Here is a 26,405-nt window from a genome sequence, read left to right as displayed (position 1 = left end):
AATAAATTGGAAAAAAAAAAAAAAAAAGAAAGAAAGGAAGACAAAAGTAAGCATGTCTGCATGTTCCTGTATCAATTACATTAAGGCTTCTCAGTCTTAACAGCCCCACACAATACAATACAAAGCAGGCTCTGAAAAAAGGGCAATTCCCCCTGCAAATATTTAGGTTAGCAACTGCAAAGTAATCCAGGCACAGCTCTATTCATAAGACCAATTCATCACCAGGTCATACAAGGCAATTAGGCCTGGACACTAGATGTAGAGGGGAGCAGATTAACAACCACCAAGATGTTTTAAGTGATCCTGGTTTATTTTTAACAATATTTTAAAGCCTCTGAGAAGATTAATTCCTCAGCCATGCCTCTGCATTCCCTTGCTGCTGCCAAGGTAAAATGATGTACTAATTGAGTTCTCAGCACAGGAATTTTCTTTTTAGGACTTGGGAGTGACTGTTTTGACGCTGCTAATGTCAGTGTACAAAAAACACCACTTTCCTCCACCCTAAAACTTTGATTTCTTTGCAACAGGATGAAAAGGTTCCTACAATTTTCTCTCTTCCTTATTCTCTTTTTCATACCCTCATGCAGAAAAGACACAGTAGATTACATCCATAAAAGCAAAACCTGCTAATGTGTGTTCTTCAATCATGAGACCCTGTTTCATAGGGAAGATTGTAAAACCTTCTTCAAGTACATTATATACAAATGCAGTATTAACGGGATAAATGAGACAGTTCCTTACACTGAAGATAAAATGCAGCTGATAGAATAAAATACAATAAATATATCTATTGTGAAACATAGCAGATAAGATGTCAATATTTAAAACTAAAGTAAAAAGGTACACTGGAAATAAATAGTGAAATATCCAGGACAAAATCTTTAGCCATATTTCTGAATCTTGTTCTCAAGAGAAAATTGTTAGGAAGGACCTGCTGTCCAATTAAATTGGACAAAAGGCCATCTAACTATCCAAGTGGCTTAAGGAGGAACAAGAAACAAGATGAACACAGAAAAATTTCCCTTTATTTTACTTTCCCATTTTCTGGGAGTCTACAATTCAGAGTCTTCCTAAATCACAGGCTGCATTCAGAATACACTTTTCCCCAATGCTCTTGGGGCAGTTTTCCACAAATTTTTCTGCTTCCTCTTTGTTTGCATTAATTCTTTGGATTCTATATCCTCATATTTCACTGAATTTCCCATAATTATTTCCCACAGTTAACTGGTACCCCAAGTATATTCCTTTGGTTTGATTTTAATCTCCTGCCCAGATGGTGCCATGTCTATTTGAAAACCTAGTTGCGCCAGAGTGCTGAGAGCTAGGTGCCTCCAGCCTCCCAAATATGGGTATTGAACAAACAGGAAGGATGGATTGCCAGGAGAAAATGAGAAAAGAGAGCACAGCTGGCAAGAAAGCATATAGGCAGATATGCAAGTTAGATTTCTGGACTATTGCCTAAATATTTAAATGGTGGTCATACTTGCTTCTTGTACCATTAGGAGGGGATTCCTGTTTTTTTAAATCTCAGTGACTGTAATACATAAATGATAGACAAATAATTAATTCCTTAGAAGCATGATGTTCTCAATCTTATTTTCTAACTTCTCTACATGCTTCTTGTATTTTATGCTGTCATTCATGTTTTAAAGTAACATATTTAACTGCATTTTCTTACAAGTTGAAAAGTCAAAGCCCTACTGATGAATGCCACCAGTTCCCCAAAATTCACTTGTTCTCTCTCAGCAGCCAGTGCACCAGGAAGTATAAATTCCATGTTAACCTTTTCTCCAGTGTGTTCCACAAGTGTGTGACAGCGAGGTATTTAGCAAACTTGGCTGTTTTCTTCCTGGATAGCTAAGCTGTTCCATCAGCAACACAAAAATGTTTAAACAACACACCAACAAACCATGCACTGTGCCAAGTTCATTGTTGGGAGGTTACTTTTAATTACAAGGTCCTGATTAACACACTGGAACAAGGCAATAGCTTACTTCAAACAGTTCCAAATCATTGTACTTAAAAATGCTGACCCTTGTCATAAGCAAGGACAAGTGACAAAAACAAAAGAAAACTGTTTTGGCTCTGAGTGAATTCCAAGTTCCACGACAGAACTTTGCAGAAACCCAGTAATCTATAAAAGCCAGCTTTCAAACATTAATTTTGTAGTACCATAAACAGCCAAACTCTTCCCCTTAGTAGCCCAAATCTCCAACTGATAGTATCATTCAGACACTTATTTTTAAACAAGGTTTCTGTACAGGATTTTCCTTTTAAATCTTGAATTGATTATTTTATTATGAAACCTAGCATAACTTCCTCCTCTTTCTCCTCCTCCTCCTTATTATCATTATCATTATTATTTAAATCCAGTTTATTTAGTCTGTTAACTGACAGAAGCATTTTACCCACACATTTTGCCCAGAGGCAGCATTATCTGTTTCTTAGAAAAAGCATTCTGGTTGTAATTCAGTCTCTGCAATTGTATTAATGCAGGGACAGATCCTGGCTTTATTCGAAACTCTTAGCTGCAGTTCTTCCATATGGAAGTAAAACATGAAATTACCATAATTAGGACCTAGTTGAAAATACAAGAGAATAAGGAAGTGCACTTCTCATCATAGCAATGTTAAGCATGGTAAAAATGAATCCAGAAGCTTTTGTAGAGAAGTTTCCTTCCTTAGAAAGAAGAAAACAACAGACAAAATGTGGGCTAAGCTAAGCAGCTTCTGCACTGCTGCCTCAAGAGGGTACCTGGGTGAGTTGCTGAACAACTGAACTTTGAACATTACAACAGATTCTTACTTTCTATTGCCACACGTGCATGAAAGCCTCCTTTATTTTCTCATCCCAGGAAACGGAAGCCATATAAAAGAGAACACCTTCGGAATACGTAAGCAGTGCTGGCAAGTTTAATCTAGAGCCAAAGATTACAAATAAAATAGAAATCACTGGGATGAATAATTTGTGAAAATCTCTACTTCTTAATTTAATCAGAGAACAAATTATAAATGTAACCAAGATAAATGATCAACTACTTATTAAAGCTAACAGGGTGCAGCTGATAGGGCCTAGAATTTAAAGTCAAAGTTACTTTCAGCTGGAGTTCGATGGGCGAGTCCAATAGGATGGTTTGGGTGAATGAAAGACATGAGTTGGCTTTAAATAAGACAGGTGGTTCTTCCACACCAATTAACTCTTACTTGAAGCTACCTGTGCAGTGGGAAGTTGGCCTCCCAATAGCAGTGCTGGTAGCCAGAAGCGTATGTAAGGTAAGCCCTGTGCTAGAAAGCCAGGTTACACCATGGTTAAACTGCTCTCGAATTTGTTTAACAAAATTAACCAAATCCAGTGTGTTTTCAGAGACCACAGAACATTTCCATAAAACAAAATAAAAATATGAAAAAATACAGAAATGCCAAATTTGGCATTCTGACCATGTAACAAAAACACCAGGTGAGATCAATGACCCCTGCCTTGAAGCCAAGCAATGGTCCCACAGACTGCACTGTAACTGCAGGTCAGGCACTTTCCAGCTGAGTCAGGTAAGAGAGGGCAGATGTGACACAGAGACAAACATCTCAGACATAAGTGATACTGTCCAGGTGTTAATCTCTCACCTCTCCCTGCATGAGCCAGCACACAGCTTGGAGGAAGTTGTGTTTATTAGCAGGGATTGAATTTGCTCCTGGTTGGACCCAGGATAACTGAGCTGCTGACACAGTAGGTACCAGCCTTCCTCTGCAGTTCTTGTGTGCTGAGTACCCCTCAGCTCTCCTGCTGAACCTCAGGCTCAATGGAACTGTTAGATCAAAGAACTAATCAAAACAAGCTCTTCACTACTGTTGTATCCATTTATGATCAACCTACTTAAGACTCAAAATATTCTCATAAAACATGCACAAAATTTAGTCAAATTCAAAATCAAAGGTTGCTATGGAACATGTGGTGAGAGCAGTGCTGAGAAAATTGACTGTTTCAAGGATTAAGTGTCCTAAACAGAGATCTTAGAACAAAGATGGATTTTGAAAAAAATTTTGGTGCTTTTCATTAGCAAGAGGCATAACATTCTTCTTCTCTTCCATTTTGCCTCCAGGAAGACAAAGAAGAGAAAGAGACAGTGGAATATTAAATGATGTAATACCTCAGACATATAATTCGTCTTAATGATATAGGTGCTTTCTTTGTTAACCAGGCACTCTGTGCCAACAGTATAAGCACATAGAGATTTAGGAGGCTCTGTCTGTTCAACAGATGGCTGCTGAAATTTGCACTGCACTTGGAGCTCGATTAAAACTCTGTGAAAAGTAACTCTTCTTATCACAATAATGTGTATTCTAATCTGTTGTCATGGCTTCAAGTAATGAGACTTTGAGTAGCAAAAGTAAGCCATGTTTTGTGTTCCTATTGGATCACCATCGTATTTGACTAATATGAATTGAGGGATTCAGACCCAAAAACAATTTTCCTTCTGTTTAAAATAATCCAGCTAATACAAGTGAAACAACTTCTCCAGAACTGCATACCTACATACACTGTTAATACTTTGAGAACAACAGCAAAATCAAATTCTCCAAAGACCAAATAATACAAAGGATTGTCTCTCTCCCAGAACAGAACACTAACCAAAATAAGACATTTCATGTGTATTAGCAAGGACAGTTAAATACAGACTGATAACCATGTGACTACAGAACAGAAAATGTTATGCTGGTATTTGTAAAGGAGGAGGTTTGCCTGGGAAATTAACAGACTCTTTAGTCTGAATCTGAACTTCACAAGATTTTACAGTCAAATCTGAAGGCAGGATCGGTTGAGATGTGGGGAGCTCTGTTCCAAGAGAAGAGGAATCATGTACCATAAAGAAATTTATAACAGTAAAGAGGAGTGGTAGCTGTGCACAGCGAAAAGAAGGTTAAGCAATTTCAGGGATCAATCAGGGAAGAATCAGGAAGAGGAAAAAATCATGTGCTGGTCCTTATGAATGTGGCAGTCAGGGCAAACACCAAGGCCCAAAGAGATCACTCACTGAGCCTGTAATTAAACAGGCCTTTGCCTCTACAGGGATGCAGGGCTGTCATTCCCTGATCAACAATGACCCCTTCTCCCTGTCTTGAAGTTTAACAGATCTGTTCTGTATGGAGCTACAGACCAGGACTCAGTGACAGAAAACACAGCTATTGCCAAGTAACATGTTTTTATAGAGGAATAATGAATTCTGCATCATTTTTGTTTTTAGGGGGAGAGCAAAAAGTATTTTGGGTTTTTTCCTCAGGGATTCTTTTACAGAAGGTCAGTATGGCTCAGCTGATGGCCCAAAGAATCAATTTGGCTTGCTTTTTCCCCCAAAATTCATAGGCAAAGCATACAAATACAGCTGCAAAGCTCTTCCAGTCTCTGCCTCACCCAGCACAGAGCCGCTCAAATGGGCACTCTTAAAGTCCTGAGATCCAAAGTCATACCTCTCCTCACACATATAGGGTTTAACATGTAGGAGCTATTTAAACTCTTCCAGGAAAGTCAAAGGGAAGACTTACAACTGATACAACATAATACCTTTCATGTTCTCATTACCTGCCGACTACATCTGGTACCGGTGTTTTGTCATGAAGGTCATATGTGTGTGTTTGTCCTTGTGTGTATACAGTAATCCATCAGAGCATTCTTAGATTAATACAGTGTAAGACCATGACATGGGCCAGTTCACTCCCTGACTACATGCTTGTCTCAGCATTTCACAATTCTACAATATGCTAGGGAAGGACAATTTCATACAGGAAAAAAAATTCTTTTCTTTTAATAAGTGGTGCCAGCCACTAAATCTCTAAATAGAGTGGTAAACCTGTCACAACTAGAAATAAAATCTCCTCATCACCAGATTCAAACTTGTGTGATATTTCTTTTTTCTTCACTTTACTAATTGGTCAGTTGTGCCAGATAATTAGCTTAAGTCTAAAACAGACCAGAAAGCCTTAAAATAACATTTCAGTGGTTAGGCTGTGCAATTTGAGTTGCTAGTTTTACATGGTGGGGATTGACATTGCCTTGGCTAGTCTTTGAATATATTGGCTCACAAAACTAAAGGTCTCTTCATGAGCAAATGATCTGTCTGCTGCCCCAGCAGTACAAAATAGCCACTGATTTCCTTGAAGATGGGTTTGTTTTTGACAGGTGCAGAAAAGAGTCTTGAGCCTGCCCCCTACTAAATAAATTCATTACACAACTGCCATTCAAAAGCTGTCTACACTTCATGAAGCACATGAGCATTGCTGCTGCTGCTCTGCACTGCCGCAGGAGCTCTGCCACAGATGTAGTTCTCATCTGGCTGGGAAGCTTGTTAAAATCCTCTAATTAAAACCCTCCATGGCCTTATTCAAGTCCTTCTCGCAGCCCTTGACCTTTTCCCCTCAGCTGGAACGCATACAGGTATGGCAGTCTGCTATATCACAGCAGGCAGGAAAAGCATTATGGTGTCCAGCTCTTAGATATTCCCATAAATTCTTATGTCTTTTACACTTGGAATAGACAAGAATACTCCATCTTCATTTGCTCATAATAATAATTTTTCAAGCATCACAAACCACAATATTTCTGATACAGTCACATTAAAAAGTTCAATTTATCATAAATCATTTCTCTTTATCCCTTCCCCTTTAAGTATTGCATACGAAAAGCATTCATGCAACTCATTAAGAGGTACCAACTTTTTTCTGAGTAACAGCCTTAGTTTATCAGACCTGCTTCATAAATTCTTGAAAATGAGTTCTGCTTATGCACTTCTAGGACTCTGAAAACAGAATATGCAGAGAGAGTGGCATCAAGGACTGGCAAACCACTCTGTTCCTTGTGTGTTGGAATCTAAAGGACAGTTATATTTAGAAGACAAAAACTGCAGGAGAAAACAGGGACTGAAACAGATACAGTAAATAGACAATATTCTTTTCAAACCTCATGGGACAACATGTTGGTGTTCTGTGAGAGGAAAAAAAAAACCTTGTAATTAAGTATGTGATTCTCTGGGATTTATAGCCCCTCTGAGAACAGATGACATGTTATGCCACTATCAGGAATGCCATTGCAAATTGGAAGAAAGGCAACAAGCACCAATTAGTCACTCACAACTTTGGCATATTTGATTGTTATTCATTGGAGATTTGCTTGCTGATTGTACTAATCAACAAAAAGGGAAAAGCCTTTGGGAAAGGATTTATAATGTCTACAAGGAAATCCTCATTTCACTGAGAAGTGCATAGTTGGTGCTCCATGTCTTCAGGAATGATGCCCATCAATTTGTTTCACCTAAGGGCATGAAAGAAGAGGGCAAGGAAAAACTAACTTGGTTTTACATTCCCTTATGAGCCTTACCTGCTCAAACAGTACCTTCTTCCACCCAGAAATGTAGTCTTATTAGAAAAGGAGTAATTAGACCACTTGCCAAGGATTTCTACATAACCCATGACTGAGCCTAGCAGAGGCTGCAGTGAGCCAAAGAGACCCTCAGGCATGCTGCTGCCATGCATGTGCACATCCTGCACACGGGATGTGGGGCATAGCCCATCATGTCCATGAGACAAAATCCCTGTCCATAGGCAGAAACACATGGCTCTCCTAGAGCTTCTCGGGATTTCTGTATCTCCAACAATGAATTTACTTCAGAGCGTGACAAGTGTCCACACCACAAAGTACAGTCACGATTTTATGTCTACCATGTCATTCTTCTGGAGAAATTGGCTGTTCATGGCATGGACAGGTGCTCTGTTTACTGGGTAAATGCTCTGAGGCCAGAGTGTGGTGGTGAATGTACATCCATCTGGCAGACAGTCAACAGTGGTGTTTCCAAGGGCTCACTATTGGGGCCAGCCCTGTTTAATATCCTTATTAAACCCTGAGTATCCCTTCTTCCCTATCTGGATGAAGGGATACTCAGGGTTTGTCTTAGAAGAACTTTATACTAATTTCAGGCAGAATCAAAGAACTCAGTCCTGGAACTCTTATCTATGATATCAGCTGCAGTGAGGCAGAGTGGAAGCCCGCCAAGGTGAATGGGAATTCAGAGAGCTTTGGATGAGATCCCATAAGAGCAAAAGGTTGCAGAAGTGAGACTCAAATCAGACCACTGGCCATTGCAGTAAAGTCAGCCAGGCTCACTCTACTGCTAATACTGTTATAATAGTGACATAACACACTGGTGTACATCTTTGCTGGACTGCAGGCTTCCCTGTGATGATTTAGGGGCAGGACACAGTTGGGGACTGTTTGCCCTGACACACAGCATGGAGCAAGCACTGTATCTGGGGAGAATGAACCCACTCCTTCCAATCCCCTTGCAAATCCCTATAACATGAGTTGAAGAGCTTTAAGTTACTGCCATTATTCTACTGTTAAGTTTTCATATGTATTCAAACCCCTACACGACACAAATTATTCTAATTTTAGGATTTAGCTTTATAACCATTTAGAAAACTTAATTTGTCTCTCAATCACACCTCAAGGCCCAAGCTCGGGGGCACACAGCTGTCAAAAATCTTCAAGAGGAAATGTGAAGGGCAAGGGAAGAAAAGCAACCCTTCTCCTGTTAATCTCTGTACAGGCAGGGGAATCACTGGGTACTTCTACAGCCACTTGCATGGAGTAAATAGACTCAGAGTTCTGCATGAATTCTGCACACCATGCCTGGCAGAAAATCTAGAATCCCAGGCAGCTCTTTCTCCTTTACAGGACATCATTGTGGAACCTGTGGCATTCTTTAGGAAAGTAGTTGTGACGTGGTTCTCTCAGGGAAAACAAGAGTCCCCCAGGTGGTGACAGAGCTGGAAGGAGGTGGCACAGGCTGGCCAATGTGAGCATGAAAGCAGCAGCAGGATCCAGGCAGAAGAGCAGGAGAAGATGTGAAAGCAATGAGGAAGGACCATCACATCCTGAGTGGCTGAGGAGAGCAAGGGGTGGGGAGGAGAGATGTGCAAAGATGACAGAGGGGTCTCCAAGAGGTGACCTGGAGAGGCAAGAGAGAGCCATCAAGGAGAAGCTGGGCCTTCCCAAATGATTCTTCTCTCTTGGCAATGAAGGAAAACTTAGGGAAATATGCAGATTAAGCAAAGGAGTGAAGAGCTACAGTAACAAAGAGCTACAGTAATGTGAAAAGGCAGGTAGAAAAAAGAAAATATCACTTTTTTTTTTTTTGTTTTGTTTTGTTTTGTTTAAAGAGTGAAAAAAACCAAAGCAGCCCCAGACACTTTCAGCTCACAGGACCAGACAGCGCATACACAGCTCACCTGAGGTCTGTGGCCTTGGCAGCATTGTGAGTGTTTTATTTTCACTGACATAAACCACTCATGAACCATTTCTCCAATGCATTAAGCATAAACAAGCTTTCATTTCACACAGATATTTCTTCCTGCCACTGTGATTTCATCTCCTAAACCAAATATTTTTATGCATGGAACCACCAAAAGAAAACAAGTCTGAGACTTCCCACTAATTACTGCATTTCCCAGGAGTTCTCCTACAGTGTCTGGAGTCAGGGTCTCCTGCCACAGGTTTTATTTTGTGGAGTCTTTCCATTTTACGACTTTTGAAGCAACTGGTGGTGTTTATTGATCTTTCCACACAGCTGTTCTTTTCCTACAGGAGCACTGAGATGGTTATTCTTTGGTCTGATGCATGAGGCCCCATTTTCTGTTTCAGAGAATTGAGGAGGCAGAAGCTTTTTAAGACTCTGAGTTTGTGGGTGTAAAGAAAGCAGAAAATGCTACACACTGGCTTCACTTTCACAGTAAAAAATGTGCTTGTGTGATGAATTTCAAAATCCCGTGAGCTAACTATCCAAATGACACTAGCTGTGATACATAAGGATAAGGCTGGGGAATTGCCAGAGATCTGTGCCAGAAGGAGGTATGAGCCACGGGCAGCTCTACAGAAGGACATAGAGCATCTGCACAAAACAACTCCAGCTACACATGTGCGGATTCCAGCGCATCTGCTTGTGTCCCAGACAACACTTGAATCCCCTCAGCAACTTATACTATTCTCAGGCATCCTAACTAATTTCTAATACTGAGAGATCAGACATGAACAGGAATGACCACATGCACATACAAGAGCTGACGCATGCAATAACAAAAACCACAAGCGCTCACGACCCCCAGATAACCCCAAACTGGACATAGCATCACTCGAGCATGGATTACGTTTCAGACTTCTGCTCGGGCCGCAGTCCCAGGCCACCCCAGAGCCGCACAGCCCCGCGGCTGGGCCGAGGCTCTGCTGCGAGGGGCGCGCCCGGCAGCCCGCAGAGCCCCCGCTCCCCCCTGGGTGTCCCCAGACCTGTCCCCAGAGCCATTCCCGGGACACAGCGGCTCCGAGGGATGCGCCTGGCAGCCCGCAGAGCCCCCGCTCCCCCCTGGGTGTCCCCAGAGCCCCCCCGGGACGCGGCAGCGGCGGTGACGCTCCGAGGAGCGGGATGATGGTGGGCGCTCGTAACTTGACAAGGGAGCGGGGAAAGAGCACGAAAGGAAGCTCGTGAGAGAAATACCTGCCTTGCCGCTCTGCCGGCTCCTCAGAAAGCGCAGCAGACGCTTGCATGCGCAAAGCTTTCCCAAAAATCACGTAAGGATCTCGGCTCAGCAGGAAGAAAAGCAGGGGCGCTCTCGTTCTCCCCGAACCGCCCCTGCTTGCGAGCAGCCGGCTTTCCCTCCGTGAGGATTCCCAGCCCTCCAAGCGCCCGGGGGTCCCGAAGGCGCCGCCGCCCCCGGGGCCGTTCCCCTGCCCGCTCCGCTCGGGGGGAGGAACAGCTGGGAGGGTGTCAGCACAACACGCTCCATAAATTCTCCCCCAGTCTTCTGTAGACCTAAGTCCTTAAAAAAATGCCTAAATCCCGTCGTTTGTTGACATAGTAACCACATTTAAGTTTTTGCCCCCTTCAGAAGCCCTCTGCATAAAACAATTCATTATGTAAATGATTTATCCAGCGTGCAGCGTGCTGGTTTGTGTGGTTTTATTTGTCCAAGGAAGAAATAAAGAGACTGGACGTTTATACTCTAGATTTCCCACCCAGACCAAGGGGTTGCTTCATTACAGCAGATAACATTAAGGACTTCCATGAGTCTTTGAAGGAAATGTAACACCGAGTAAAAGGGGAAAGAAATCATTATTCAGATAAACAGCCCATTTCTAATACCTAAGTGAAGCGAAATTTTAGGAACTTTTCAGGAGGTCACAAAATGTTTTGTATTTTCCCCCTAACTTATTCACATGTATTTATCTGATTTCTTCAAAGATGATTAGAACATTTTAAAAGTTCCCAACTAAATTTGTAAATCTACGGCAGATACTGTGAGAAAGAGCAAAGGGTCAGAAACAAGTAAAGCCTGTGGAAGACTTTGCTTTCCCAATTCTATGGAGATGAGCCCTATGGAGATGAGCTCTTTAGTCTCCGGGCAGTGGAGAGAAGAAAGATAAAAGAGAATTGTGCTGCAGGGATCACGTGGGGTTTAATGGGTTTTAATGCACCTCCTCATCCAAACTGCTGCCACCCTACACAGACCTGCATGCAGATTTCTAGCCCTTTTACTGGTAATTTAAGCTATGGGAGCAGCCTGGCAGGCTTGTGCAAACCATGCTACCCTGCAGGGCTTTTTGACCCCACTTGCAAAAGGATGGGGGTGGGGGATAAAATAACAAAACCCGAACCTTGGTATTTCGAGTTGAAAAGAGTCTTACAAGCAACGTTTCAATGTTTTAACTCAATGTTGCCTTAAAAACGACTTGATTTACAAATATCTTCCAGGGTCTAATTGTGTATTATTTACTACAGACAACTTTCTCTCTGATCAGGGTTAAATGTGTGCTTAAGCTCGGAAGCAGCAGAGCACATAGAGTGAGAGATCTAGCATTCTCCTCCAGCCTTGAAATTCATTAGAATTGACCATAACCTTCCCCTCAATACCCAGGCAGCTTCATTTTCTTCACATCATGGTAATTCTCTTCTTCTTCCCTCCCCTCCAAAATCAAAACAAAACAAACTAAACATAAACAAAACGAAACAAAAAAATCAGGTAAATTCTTAATCCACATCTTTTTACAGGGCAATAGCTGAGAATCATTTCCAGAGCTGTCATTTAAATGAGAAAAGAAAAGAGAGAAAGGAAGGGGAAGTTTAATTGTGCATTCACAGCTTTGGAAGTCACACCCTTTGATGACGTTTCATTACACTTTTTAAGGATAGAGTCTGAAATATAGTTCTAGCCCCAGTACATATTTCTCAAGTTGTCACAGCTCATGTATTGACCCCATACCAACTATATAGGTGCTATTTTAAATATTTTATACGTTTTAAGAAACTGGTAGGTATTATGAAGTTTGTAAAGCTCTGTTGTAAAGCTCTGGCTCTGCTGTATATTTCACTGCGCATATGAAGACAAAATATTTTCAGTAGACAAGGTTTGGTACAGTTTTTAATATATTTCAAAGCAGGTCTAAAAGGCTGGACCACTAGCCCTGTACTCTGGCTCCATCCAGTGAAACCCACGGAACTACTGGAAGTGTTTGTAGCTCTAGTGGCTCCAAGGTGGTGGGAGGGAGCTACACTTACGGCCAGATCCTCTTTAGACTTGTAGTTGAGCTCAGTCTGACACTGCACCTGAGCAGCTGGTGACCATGAGCTGCAAGGCTCAAGGTGAGGGTCGCCCTCATCTTTTCCTTGCATCCCTTGCCCCAGTCTGTGTTTGCCTTGCACTGCAACTGTGTTGGGGCAACTGAGGCAGCTGTTCAGCGGGCTGATCCAGTTAAAAACCAATGCACCCAAAAGCCATCATTTTCCATTTCATCAGCTTGTTAAACTGACCTGGCTACAGTTGTGCAACTGCTGGATGCAGTCCAGGTAGATGGGTGGGCAGTGCAGTGGGACAGCAGAACAGCAGCCCCCAGTTGCTCTAGGTTATTTGTATTTTTAAATTTCCATCTAAGCTTGTTTGTGCCTGAGCACTCCCAGTCAAATGGGATAACACTCTTTCCTTGTCCTACAGATTGTAAACCTCTGGCTATAGAAAATCAGAGTTTTCACCAACTCAAAAACTCAACTTTAAATAATGTATCATCTAGCAAAAAACGATAAAATATACAAGAAGTGAAACTGATTTATTTCAGTACACGGTGCATACCAAAAAATATTCCAATGTTAGCAAAATTGTAAGTACTAAAGTGACTCTTCTTTTTGTAAATTGAGCCCAGATCCATGAAATAAGCTATCAGTTGGGAGTAAGGGTGGGGTGTGAAGTCGCATGTGTTCTTTATTATTTTTCAATATTGTTTGTGCTAAATCTGTTTAGCTTTGTTTTTCTGAAAACTTTTAACCAAAATGTGAAAATAACCTGCTTGCACTCTTTACTTTAAAATTATATAATAATTAGATTTTCTTACCGCACATAGATAACTACGAATTGTATTAATTTAACAACGTCCTCCACAGGATTTCATAAGATAATAGAAAGTTGCACAAGCACACTTACTAGACCTGCTATCGGAGATGAACCTCTACACTGATGAGATGGCGGAAAAGTCCTACGGCCTTTAGTAACGGTGTTCCAGAAAGGAAAGGAGTGAATGAACTCAAGAAATGGGCTCTGGCCCAGAGCCATTAGCAGCTGCTTAGTGCTATGTTTGCAAATGCTCTGGTTCCTGTAGAAACACCTAATCCTTCCTGAATTCTGGCCAGCATTTATGGTTAAGTGCAGACAGTAAAAAGCTGTTCTCATTACCTCCTTCTTATCTGTATGGTCCGTTTTGTGTGACAATGGATTTTCAGCTAGAATTTTAAAGCTTAATTATTCTGGCCACGTATTCGGCATCTATTTACATTGCAATGGGTGCCTAAGACCTATTTGCTGGGGGATGCACGGTGGGGTGGGAGTTTTGGGTACTGCCTTAGCCATAGGGAACAAAACAGTAGAAGGAAAGCACAGGAACCCACAAAGCCCTTAATGCAAATCATAAACTTTCTATAGGCATTCTTGAACTCTCCTATAGAATGTGATACTGATTTATGTCCAGCAATGGAAGTCTCAAATATCCTTTCAGCAGTGTCTGGAGGGATTAGCAGATTGTCAGAGCTGGGGCTGAGAACTATTTCCCATTTTAAGATTGACCTCCTAGGTGCTCCGGCCATAAATAGAGTTTCACAGAATTATTTCCTTGGGGTCCTACTCAGTCCAGCAGACACAGCTCACAAAAAGCCACAAAATACTGAGGCAAACTGAAAAGGCAAAACCCAGAATAAAAGTATGCAGGAAACAAACAAGGTTTGTGGTCCACTCTTTGAAAAGCTAAAGCTGAAATTCCTGGTTTTTGAAGGGATGTCCCTTACGCAAAGCAGGCCAATGAACTGAGCTCATTTTGTGGCTGTTTCACTTGCTTAAGCTTTCTAAACTTTGTGCAAATATCTCTTTTCAGTATGGTCCTCTGGAATGTATGTCAGCATTATCTTATTTTTGATCTTTATTGATTGTGGTCCCTAAATACAACACTTGTGGATATATCAGCTACAGCAAATAGACCATGACTGATGAGGTAAGCATCCTATATTCAAATGAGGGTGCAAGTGCTATGTGTTTGCTGCCTACAGCTCTTGATGATGACGCTGTGCCACTCACAGCAGCAGCTGGTGATGAAACAGCTGTCCTCTTTATGCTGGAGCTGAAGTTGGTCTGACTTTACCATTACCTGATCTATCCCTTTCAATGAGTAGAAAAATCTTCATTTTCTTCCTGTGGGATTGTTTTGCCCTGTGTTACTCCTTTACTAGCTCAGCACAGATTCAAGACAAGCACCAGTGATGCTCCAAGGGAAACAGTAGGAGTGCACACAAGTGGAAAGGGAAGAGAAGCTGACTGGCACTTTTTGGCAGCAGTTATCTTTTAGCCCAGTTCAGACGTACTGTCTGACTGTACCCTTGGGACACAACTAGAGATGTTGTCCAGGCCACAGATTAACAGGGTTAAGAGGTTATTTCTTCATCCCTCTCACACTTCCATGAACATTACTGCCTCCTCAGACCTGCCAACAGGGTGGCACCTTTTGTATCCTGTCTCAAAATGATCTGGAAAACAAAAAATCTCCTGTGAAAATCCCTGAGGCTAGTACAGATCATTTTCACAGAAGTGTGCCAGGGAATGACGAAATGAGCAATTATATCACTGCATCAGAGGGTAAGGTTTCACCAGGTGCATGCCTTGGTTAATGCCTATTACCATTGAAACAGGGCAGAGTCTCCTCTCTCCCTCCTGGACAGTCGTCTTTGCCACCACCTCATGCCAACTCCACTGTTCCTCTGAACAATTGGATGAACCAGTTCAGCTCACTTAGCTGACAGAAAACACTCTTTTTATTTTTCCTGGTTTTTGTAGCCTGTGAGATGAACCAGGTCACACAGGAGTGATGGAGCATTCAGAACATGCAGTCAGGAACCCGAACCATGCTTGGGCTGGAGTTCATTGTGATGGGAAAGAAGGGGAAGAAGGTCTCAGTGTACAATAACATCTTAACATGGGTCAGCTGCAGCATCCCCTGAACAATAGCTGTTATTGCTATTTCCTAGCTGAGCCTGAGATCTGTCCCAGCACATATTTTACAAGCTGTGGTGAGGATAGATGGATCGTTTGCACAATGCTGGAGACCTTTCATCTCCTCTCAAGGAAAAGCTCTTTCTTGACATAGACAGGAACAAGTCCCAGGAAAGTGTTAATTTGTTTAAAGCTGCTGCGCAGCTCCTTTGCCCTTCAGGGACCTGGGAGCTTTGAATCACCAAGGCACCAAGGCATTCAGATGATGCAATCCTTCTACCTGGATACACTGCCAGAGGACAGTAGGAGAAAAATCGGGAAAACCAGTGGAAGATTAATTACTCTATTTTCATCGGGCCTTGTTACATTCATTTGAGCTCCTGCCTTCTGATTTACCAAGTTACCTTGGTGATTCTTGACTGCTTTGCTTGCAAGCCTACACCAGCTCCGCTCCAGCCCAGGTACAGATGCTGACATCATCTTCCTCCTCCCGCTGGCACTTGCCTGCTAATGAAATACAACTGCACAGAGGAGGAAGGAAATTCAGGGAGTGTCAAATACCAGCCTGAGTGCCAGCACACCATAGCAGGCTGGTGCAGTTACTCCTGGCTTCTCTTCAGAAGGATTTGGGGAATGTCACTTCTTTTTGTATTATATTTTGTAGCAAATAATTGTAGGGTGACATTCTGCCTCCTCCCTACTGTCTCTTGTGCTGTGCAGGTTGCTGTAGCTGGTCATGTTTCAAGCAGGGCTGAACACTTGTGGGAGTGATTTCAAATTACTTTTTAAATGTCTGCTTACAGGAAGGCATGACATTTTGAAGACATAGTTTGCCTTCTAAAAAGGAAAATCCTTTCAAAGGTCTCCCAACATTAGTGTTCAAATCTCTTGCTCAGCTGACACAGCAAACTGAAAGACCTGCATCCTGCCTTGACTGACAGTTTTAGATTTCCTCTTCTAGCCATGAATCTTCTGGATGAGAAGTGCTCAGAGAGGCAGGACTTGGAAGCTGTATGCTTTCCCAAACACAGCCTTCTTGTGACACAGCACCAATCAATCAATCAATCAATCAATCAATCAATCAATCAATCAATATCAGAACATTGCTTTTTAAATGGGTAATGTATCTGCATGTAGCCCAAGCTGTGATACCAACTCCACCAGTAACTTCTGACCATTGAATGAAGTTAAAATCTGGCTGCCATGGAAAGAAGGCCTTTACTGTTCTCCTCACCAACTTCCCTTTCCCTCCATCCCCATTTCTACATTCCTCCCTCTCCCTATTTACTTGTCCTGACTTAATTCTCTGCCATTCTTGTGAGTTGAATTAGCTTATTCTTATTCTGTCATTGGAGCAGTGCCAGAGCTGGCAACAAGGCAAGCAGCAAAGATACATGATGAAGAGAATTGAGAGGAAGAATGGGTGAAGAAGCTGGATTTCACTCTTGCCCGAAATCAACCTAATCAAGAGCCAGAAGGCAGGGCAGGGCATGAAGGTTCTAAAAGCCAGAGTTCCAGCGGAGGTAGCAAATCGTGCTGTGCCTGTGTCTGCAGAGGACAGTGTAGTCTGAGGTGCTTCCAGCCTGGTTATATACGGCTTCAAGCCAATGTGAGAGCAAAGACCTGACCATCATCCACCTCCATGCTCTAGGCAGTTTTGGTGTGAGCTCCAGCACTTTCCAGTCATGCTGCACTGAGTGTTCAAGCAACCACAGGAGGAAAGGCTGGTGTGGGAAGCATATCTCATTTGTCCATTTAAGTCCCTTTAAATAAGTATTCTCTTCTACAAAGCAAATTTCACTCTTTGGCAAAGAACATGGATAAGCCTGGCTTCTCAGGCACCTGGGAATAACAGTCAGGACAGCAAACCCTGGTAGAACCTGCATCTCCTGTGGACTTCAGCTGGTGGCTACTGTCATGCTTCCCAGGACTTGCCACATGACTTGCCTTACTTGGGATCTGCAGTTAGCTGGACTATCTCATACTGGAGGGCTGATTAACTCATCTTCTTCCTCCAGTGGTCCCATCCCAAAAGAATGACTGAGGAAAGTGACTCCCAAGCACAGAGAGTTGGCCCTTCTCCAGCTGCCGTGTGGGAATATACAGAAAGCCTTTGAGGAGCCAGCTCAAAAGATCTCATGGTATCTGTGCTGAAATGCTGACAAGATGACTTCATATTTCCTGCCCCAAGGCTTTTTGAGTAATATGTACGTAAAAGCTGAAGCTGAGCATATTTTAAAACTCATCACTCCTATATGTAATCAGTGCCTTATTAGATTTCCAGCAATGCAAAGGGACTAATAGTTAATTTGGAAGCTACCTGGAAGCAGCTTTTTCTTTTATGTTCGCTAGTGTTTTTCCATGTTGCTCCATGTAACTAGATTAAGTGTTCTGATAACAGTGCTAAGAGCAGTGGAAAAGCCAACATATTAAATAAACTTGGCCACCTGTCATATTTTACATGCCATCTCTTGCTCACAGCCTGTGGATTTAAATGTCTGGTAGCTGAAGCTGTGGCATAGAGTGGAGAGTCCTTGGAATTCACTCTTCCTTGCTTCATCTGAATCTGAATTTGTCGACCTTTACTCTTATCTGTTCACCAGGGCAAGAAACATAGAGCTTTTTGCACAGCTGATCTGCAGCCCAGATGGTTTCAAGCCTATTGGGACCAAAGGAGAAGAGTTGTTTAGAACTACCCAGAGGAATCTTTGAACCTCAGGACTGCAGGAAGATTTCAGTACAACAGCAAGGTACAGCCACCATCCAATCCAATCATTACACTGCCAGGATGCCAAAAAAATCCTGGAGAAATGCCAAGGAGAATTTTGGGGGCTTGTGGTTTTGGATGTTTTGTTTGGTTTTTTGGGGTTTTGGTGTTTTTGGTGTTTTTTGGTTTTTTTTTTTTTTTGATTGCCAGGACAGTATTATTCTGAAGATATTGTTCACTGATGGCTATTATGGAGTTATGGCCATGTTTTCTTTTCCAGCCCCAGCTTTTAGTTGGAGGTGAGAAGCTGGCTTCCCAAGCTGTCTGCTCCTGGAAACTGGCAAGGCAAGGCAACATCTGTGACCAGATAGCCCAGAATAGGGCCACAACTCATCTGCTGGCATTTGAGGGCAGGAGCAGGTATGGGGAACAAAGTGGTTCCTTGTTCAGAAATGTGTTTACTCTGACATGGGTGACACACTGTGGGTGTTGTATTTACCATTTGCACCTGTACTGACATCCCCCGTGTGAGTGTATCCACCAAGTCCAAAATCAAATTAAATGGACTGTGTTATTTAGAAGACGTTTACTCCTATGTGGAGGTACTTAATTACTTTGTTGACAAGTGCTGTGGAAATGTTAGTCTATTAAGGAAGGTGAAGCAGAACCACTTACAGATCATAAAAGTTTAGTAGAGGGGTTGACTTCTGCAAAGTTTGGTAACATCACCAGTGTGAAGACACTGGTCCTTCTGGTCCTCTGGAAATTCACCCTCTGTAACTCCTTAAGGTCAGCAAAGCCACTGTGATCTGTGGAGCATATCCCATCAGGGTTTTATCTTCTGCCCCTCTGTGAGTGGCTGACACTGCCTGCTTATCCCTGCTCACAAAAACACGGCTCAGCCTAGCCTTCACAAAGCTCACTCCAGACTTTTGCTGGAATAGGTCTCTGAGCTGCAGGGGCCTCAGTGGCATTTGCACCCAGTTTTGCTAAGTAGCAGTCATGGCTCCTACAGTCGGTCACACTGGGCCACAAGTTTAGCTGTCACTGAGTCAAATACAGTGGCTGTTGGATTATAATCACACTGGTGCTGCAACCAGCAAAATGTCACTTGACACAAAGACTTCAGCCTCCTACAAACATGATTTTCTCTATTTGTAGAAGGGCAAAGAGCTCAGCATGTACTTTTTACAAAGCCACAGAATGCTACACAGAAAACAGTGGTTTTATAGAGAAGTATGTTACTGTCAGAAGGAGATCATATTTTTTTTGAAAGAAAATTTTTTAAAAGCTTCAACTTAGTGCCATTTACTTTGGCTTTCTTGGCACACCCTGGGGTGTTTACCAGTGGGGATAAGAATTTACACTGTTCAGATGCCTCAGAGAAGTGACTGCACTAATCAAACCACCCCAAGTGTGATTACGGCAATGGCTTCCCCAGAGACTTGTGTTTTGGTTTTAAGTAAACAAATAGCCATCCAAGTAGCAGGAAGATAACTCAGATGAATTCACACAGATCTGTTATATATAGCAAACATTAAATATGCTTAAGATTCCTCTGATACTTAAAAAAGAATAGTTCAAATTATCACCCTCTGAAACTCCATGGGTTCTAATTTAACAACTACAATAAAAATAATTTATTTTTAAAATAAAAATTCTTCTGCCTCTTTTGAACTAGGCCAAACAGCCCATTTCAAAATAATATTTTATTACTTTGGACACAAATAGCCTGAATTTCTTGCTAATATTTGCTGATTTCAGAAAACATAGCATTGCTTATACCTAGAAAAGAAAAAGATGCAGAGTTTGCCAGCTAACATCTTTCCAGTTTGTACAAACTCCACTCCTCTGAGCTGTACCGTAGCTTAAGGCTTTTCTGTGGGATGAAGGATTTCTGACAATGACTACCTTTCAGACCCATGCAAACTATTCTTCAGGCACAGTAACCTGTTCTTGAAATGTGCTTTTCCCTCACCTACGTTTACTCACAGCGCAGTGCAGTTGGTCAAAGCAGAAAACAGCTAAACAAAAGGACAGTCATAGAGTAATTTTCTTTTGGAAATAATTTCATATAAGACTCTTTCCCACTATTTTACATCAGTGCACAGATGTGTGTTTCAGTTCTGGTTATGCACACCAACAAATGACAGAAACACAGTGATGTACATTGGAATACACTTTTGCAATCACAGCTACATTTCTGGAAACTGAACTTCAGCCGCAGTTCCCCAGGAAATAATAGGAAAAGAACACTGAAACTTTGTTCCTACTACCTATCCTAACCTGCTTCATGCTTTCCTTTAGTGTGCTCCCTCTGCAGTGTTGCAGGCAGATGGAGGGACACTTGCAGGGAGCAGAAGTCACACTTCTTCTCCCTGCCTCCATCAGTGCTGCAGGCACCATTTGCACAGTGAGCCAGGGAGTGCTTGGGGCTCAGAGGACAGCTGTGTTTGCCCTCTTTGTCTTTCTTATGCATGCATATAGTCACCTCTGTGCAAAAAGCATCCTCAAAGTCTTCAGGAGCACACAGTCAACTAAGCTGGAGAGAAAGTAATAGGGAAGGAAAACAAGGCTTGCCTCAGACAGGCACAAACACCAGTGCCACCCTCAGCCACAGGGAGACATCAATTCCCAAACGCAGGTTTCCTTCCCCAAATGCTGGGAGAGGGCCCCTGGGCAAATGAGGTCAAGCCTGGGTCAGTGAAAGGAGGATATAGGTCTTTTAATGTGCAATGAGGCAGAACCTAAAAATCTACAGAAGACAAAGGAAAAGCAGCCAGGTCAATAGGAAGCGTCAGATGCAGCCCTGCATCTGTAGATTCAATGAAAGGGACGAAGCACATTTGAGATCCAGACATAACAGGGACTCCATTATCTGAATCCCAGTTTTCCTTTGCAATTTAGCAGAACTCCAAACCACAGCACACTAAGCCACTCTGGGCACAGGGTCAGGAGAAACACCTCACTTGTCTTTGGGTCTCTGGTTTTGTACTATGGTCCTGGAGGTAGAAGAGCTGTTCAAAACTGCCTTGGACATGAGGGAAGGCTTTGGGCTTCCTCATGAACTCTTGGATCACACCCATTCCTGTCTGGGTGTCACTTGTGCCCTCAGTCCTGACTGGGATGGCAGTCAGAAGAGGGCAGAGGGCAGGGTGAGTAAGGATTAACAACTTTTTGGCATTTCTGATAAATCCAGGCCTGCCTAATTATGCTGTAAGAGATTAAAGGTGAAAAACCTGCATCTAGATGGTGACATGCTGAAAGACCATGACTGACTCAGGAGAGGGCTTTGAGCTGGAAATCACCTGGGAGATCAGAATCAAAATCCACAGCTGCCTTGCAGCCTTCTCCAGAGTCTGGAGCTAGGCAGAAACTAACTTTAGCATTAGTAAAATAAGTGTAGATAGTTATTTACTGCTTCACTGGTAATTTATGTATGATTTTCTCATCCAAAAGAAGTTAATAGAGCTTCCAAAAGAGTTAATAGAGAGAAGTTAATAGAAGCAAATGTGCCGCTATAGCATCTTCCTGCCTAATAGTTATTAATGGCATGGTTCTTTGGTATCCCATTATAAATACAAACAGTTCATGTTTTAAATGGAAATGGTGAGTGACAACAAGTCCTTTCATCTTTGCTTAACAACATCTTTTAATCCTCACTAACAAAAAACTTGCTTTTAATTTTGTCATATTTTTTATAGAATCAATAAAGACAGGAGTCAGAATTCATCAAAATGCTGGGCACAAAGTCAGCTTTTCACAAATAATAAGCAACAGCAATAAATAATGATTGAATGTAGCACTTGTGAGAAGTATCAGACTTAACTGTGCCACAAAATCAATTTCTTTATCTTAGAAAGCAAAGATAATACCAGTAGTGGCAGCTCAAATACACCCCTGCTGCCTCAGAGTGGCAGCCAGGCTTGGAAAGGCCCCTTCTAAGCCCAGTGACACTGAGAGGACATGCTGATGTGGTCATTGGCCTGTGGACATCTTTCTGCAGCGACCCACTACTCACATTTCCACCTCATCTGCTGAAGTGCAACTGGCCATTGCACACTGCACACCTACACCCCAGGGATGTGACACTCATCTTGTGTCATCTTCAGCAAGCACTCCAAGAAACCCATGCAAAATCCAGCAACAATTGGAAAAAGATTAAAGGGAAGGACTGAAAGACATTCCCTTGTCTTTTCCTTTGCCCTGGAGCCAGGTGAAGGTATGAAAAGGGTTGTTGCTCAGACTGCTGTGGCTTGAGCCAGCCAGTCCCATAGGACTGAGTTATTTTAATTATCCAGTTCTTTGTGGATTGTTTTAGATTTTACAGTCTTATTACTCCCACTGATGTAGGAAATTCTGAGGAAAGGGTGAAGGCACTCTCTGTAATACAGTCTGTCTTATTCTCAGCCCCCGGAGCCACAAATTTTGGGGAACACCTGCAACATCTCAGGCAGAACAAGCTGTCCCAGAAGTGAACTGGGAACTGCCAGAGGGGACCAAGAGCCCCAGAGGAGTAAACCAGGCAGAAAATATTCATATGAGGAGCAGCCCTTCCAGGGCCAGAATAGATATAAACCACACATGTCCTCTTCCTAACAGCCAAGAGTCAAAACTGCTTCCATATTTCCATTCCTCACATCTACTGGCAAATCATGATCCAACTTAATACTGACACCTAATGATAATGTACCACAGCTATTTGTGACACTCCAAAACCATGGTGGCTCTCGGACACTGCTTCAGTCTGGAACTGCAGCATCTGTTAGATGTGAAGATATATGAGGAAACCTAAATATACCTTCTTCTTCTTCTCCTTAAAATAGTTTTTATTACATCCCACATTTCCAGAGGGAATGTGGCTACAGAAAAACACAACATCAAAGTCCAACAGGGATTGTAGAAAGCTAACATATGGAGAGCTGGCTTTCTTACTCTGAATTGAACATGACTTAAATTAAGTAATCAATTAAAGCTATTTTGGTGAGACATAGTGTCTCAGATATCAAAAGCAACAAAGATCTTCTTGCCTCTGCTCAGGGAGGATGATATTCTAAATGTCTAATTCCACATTGAGTGAAGTTACCTTATTCTACACGGTGCAGCAGCAGACTTCTGGGCAAATCATTACAACTGCCTGCAAGGTATGTTGTGGAATGAGAACAAACTGTTCAGACGTCCACAGGTCAGACAGCTTTTCATCTGGTCTTGATTACAGAGGAGCAGATTCCCCCCTTGCATGCTTAGCATTAGGTAATAGACAATAATGAGAGCTTTGAACCCGTGTGCCCTAACCCTCCTCAGAACAAGCTGTGCAGGATGAGAGATTAACATCCTACAAAAAGCTTGCCTTTTTGTAGCAGGCATGGGTAGCAATATGGCTGGCATTTTGTTTCAGGAGATAGTCTATTACACATGCAGGAATATTTCAAATGCAGACAGCTCTGCAGTTCAGGTCTTCTGAACTGCCTCTGAGACCGCAGAGTGACATGGACTACATAATTACTATAATACAAGTGAAAACAAAATGTGAAACATGTATCTTACTCTTGCTGAGCCTCAACAATGCAGTTTGTCTTTCCATGTTTCCCAAGTGAGTGGAAAAAAATTATTATGGCCTAAGAAATTCAGAACACAGCAATATTAGCTCCCTGCAAAAGCTGTGAAGGCGGGAGCGTGGGAGGCTGGTCACAGAGCAGCCTGGAGCCTGTGGCTTGTCTACAAGTTGCAGCCCATTGACCATGGCACCTGGCTAAGGGGCAGATCCCAAAGTGTGGCAGAGCTCAGCAGCTTCTCCGCTGCTTGCTGCCTCTTACCCAAGAGGGAGCAGGTTGCTGGACCATAGATCATCTGCATCCTGCATATAGGAGCAGAGGATAGGAGAGGCTGCAGTGGAGCTACAAATGCATGGATTCAGCAGTGAGAAACCAGAGACAATTATGTGAGCCTCACAGTTAGCACATTATATTCAACAAATCCTCTGAGGTGGTTTATAGTCCTGTAAGGCCACTATAAGAGGCACAATAGAAAAAATGTGATGGTAAAATGTGTTATGCAAATTGTTTGATGAAAAACATACCAAGAGTTTGGGACTGCTACTCCAAAGGATGCCTACTTAACCAGAAGTGGGATTATATAGGTGTGGAAGGGAAACCTCCCTGTACACCAGTGCAAAGAGCAAGTGCAGTCTGGCCCTCTGTGACAAACACAAACCCATGGTACAGAAGTCAAGGAGAAAGAGTTAAATGCCCTGATGTGAGGGTCTCTGAAGGACCACTATCTTTGATGCTAAACTCTGTCTCTTGAGTGAATCTTCTCTGTCCCTTCAGTGAATCTTTATTTCTGAAATTACCTGACTTTTATTGTGACATCTTATTGTTATGGGGTAGAATTCAAAGCTTACAGTGAACTGTCAAAGGCTTGGAGAAGAAAAAAATATTAAACCAGCATTGTCAAATCAGCTATTCTAAAAATGACCAACATATTAAGTGCACATTTGTCTGTAGGAAAAGTTGGTTTTTTCAAGGCAATATATATATTTAGCTCATGAAATTTGATTTCTCTAGGCTGACTTTGTGCACTTACAATTTTTTTTGAGACCCTGGAGAGTTCCCCTAGGCATTAGACAGTATAGAATAGGCAGCTGAGATCTTTCTTTGGGATTCTAGGAATCTAAATGATATGGGCTCTGGATGACACACAGCTGTGTGAGATTTACCACAGCAATATTTGAAGAACTCAGAGGACCAGCTTTAAAGCAACCATGGGGCTCTCCAGGGCTAACTAGGGGCTACTGCAGCCCTGGTGAAGCTCAGTTCTTCACCTTCTACGGGGATGGAAGATTGGACAGTGCTACCTCTTTACACCTGTGGCACAGACTTTTACTACCCTGAATCTTGCCTGTCACTACATTTATTTAGAATCGACCATCAGCTTCTTTCCTTGTGCCTTCAGAACAGTTTTCTGGTTTATTGAGTCATTGAGTCTGTATCAGGGGTTAAGTACTGAGCTCTGTGTTCCAAGTGTTTGTTTCACAGGCATTAATTTAAAATGAAGTGCACTGGCAGGTGTTTTTAAATTCCCTCCTTGGGTAAGATTTAAATGGTAGTTTGGGAAAGGTGTGTACCTCCAGGCATCTCAAAGCAATTGTTATTTTTGTATATTGAAGCAAAACATCCTATCCCCTTAAGTCATGTGTGCATTAAACAAGGAGTCATTTAATGATATCTCTGGGTGAACCAGATATCCCTGTCTGAAGTCTACCTGGCTAGAGATACAATAGTCGTAAGGGGAGAAATTCCCCCTGCTGCCAGCACTAGAGCACCCAAACGTGGGGAGCAACATCTAAAACTAGAGACGCCTCCTTGTCCTTTGTACACAGAAGGCAGGCTCTTATCAAAACACAGTGGATGGAAAAAACCTGATACCAGATATCTGATGGAGTCACAGGTGCTAAACAGGTGTGTAATGTAGCAGCTTGTGGAGACAGCAAGGAAAAGAAATGGACACGGGCAAAGGTGCCACCACACGGCCAAGAAGTATGCAGGGAGAGGGGCCCACTGGGGGACACGGGAAGCTGGAGTTATGCCCTCCAGATATGCTCACAGCCTGCTGGGAAGATCTGCCTTCAGACAGGAGGGACAGCTGTCAAAGATCCCAAAGCAGGAAATGTCTGAACTGCCAGGGAGCTCTGCACATCTTTCATAGACCAGTGAGTCCCTTTCTGCCTCTCCTGTCTCTTCAGACCATCATAGCCTCCCTCTCATTACATCTAGAGCTGCTCTCTCCTCTGTACTCGCCCCCTCCATGTGATTCCTTCTTCACTTACTTCTCTAGCTGTTTCATTTCCCTTATATAAGGCAACATGGGTGTTTTTTTGCTGCAAATTGATGGTGATCTGCACCCTTTAGTAATGCCCCCCTTGCTCGTGGTGTGAGCTTCATTTCAGGTAACATCTGATATTCCCTGTCACTAGGGAGAAAAAGACATTGCTATGAAGAAATTATTTTTTATGATGTCTAGCAGACATCTAGCTGCCTTTGGTTTTCCAAACCCATGAGGCTGAGCAGGGTTTCTGCCATTCTCAGTTTGTATGCCTAGAGCAGACAAATCCTTCAAGTTTACTGTTTCATCAGTCTAATGAC

General features: G+C 42.5%; 1 protein-coding gene across 2 annotated transcripts in view; it reads right to left on the bottom strand.

The window, feature by feature from the left end:
• The window catches only part of SPATA13 (spermatogenesis associated 13), a 169,112-nt gene that overhangs the window by 61,391 nt on the left and 81,316 nt on the right, over positions 1 to 26,405 (bottom strand). Inside the window, exon 1 of one of the 2 annotated variants that reach the window (XM_030949230.1) lies at positions 10,532 to 10,744. The exons of the other annotated variant lie outside the window; for it this stretch is intronic. The gene's annotated coding sequence lies outside the window, so the exon portion shown is untranslated. Of the gene's footprint in view, positions 1 to 10,531; positions 10,745 to 26,405 lie in introns of those variants that run through there. 2 annotated transcript variants of the gene reach the window in all.

Source organism: Camarhynchus parvulus, chromosome 1, assembly GCF_901933205.1.
Source record: "Camarhynchus parvulus chromosome 1, STF_HiC, whole genome shotgun sequence".
In the NCBI taxonomy this organism is placed as follows: domain Eukaryota; kingdom Metazoa; phylum Chordata; class Aves; order Passeriformes; family Thraupidae; genus Camarhynchus; species Camarhynchus parvulus.
This window is presented reverse-complemented; position numbering and strand designations above follow the sequence as displayed.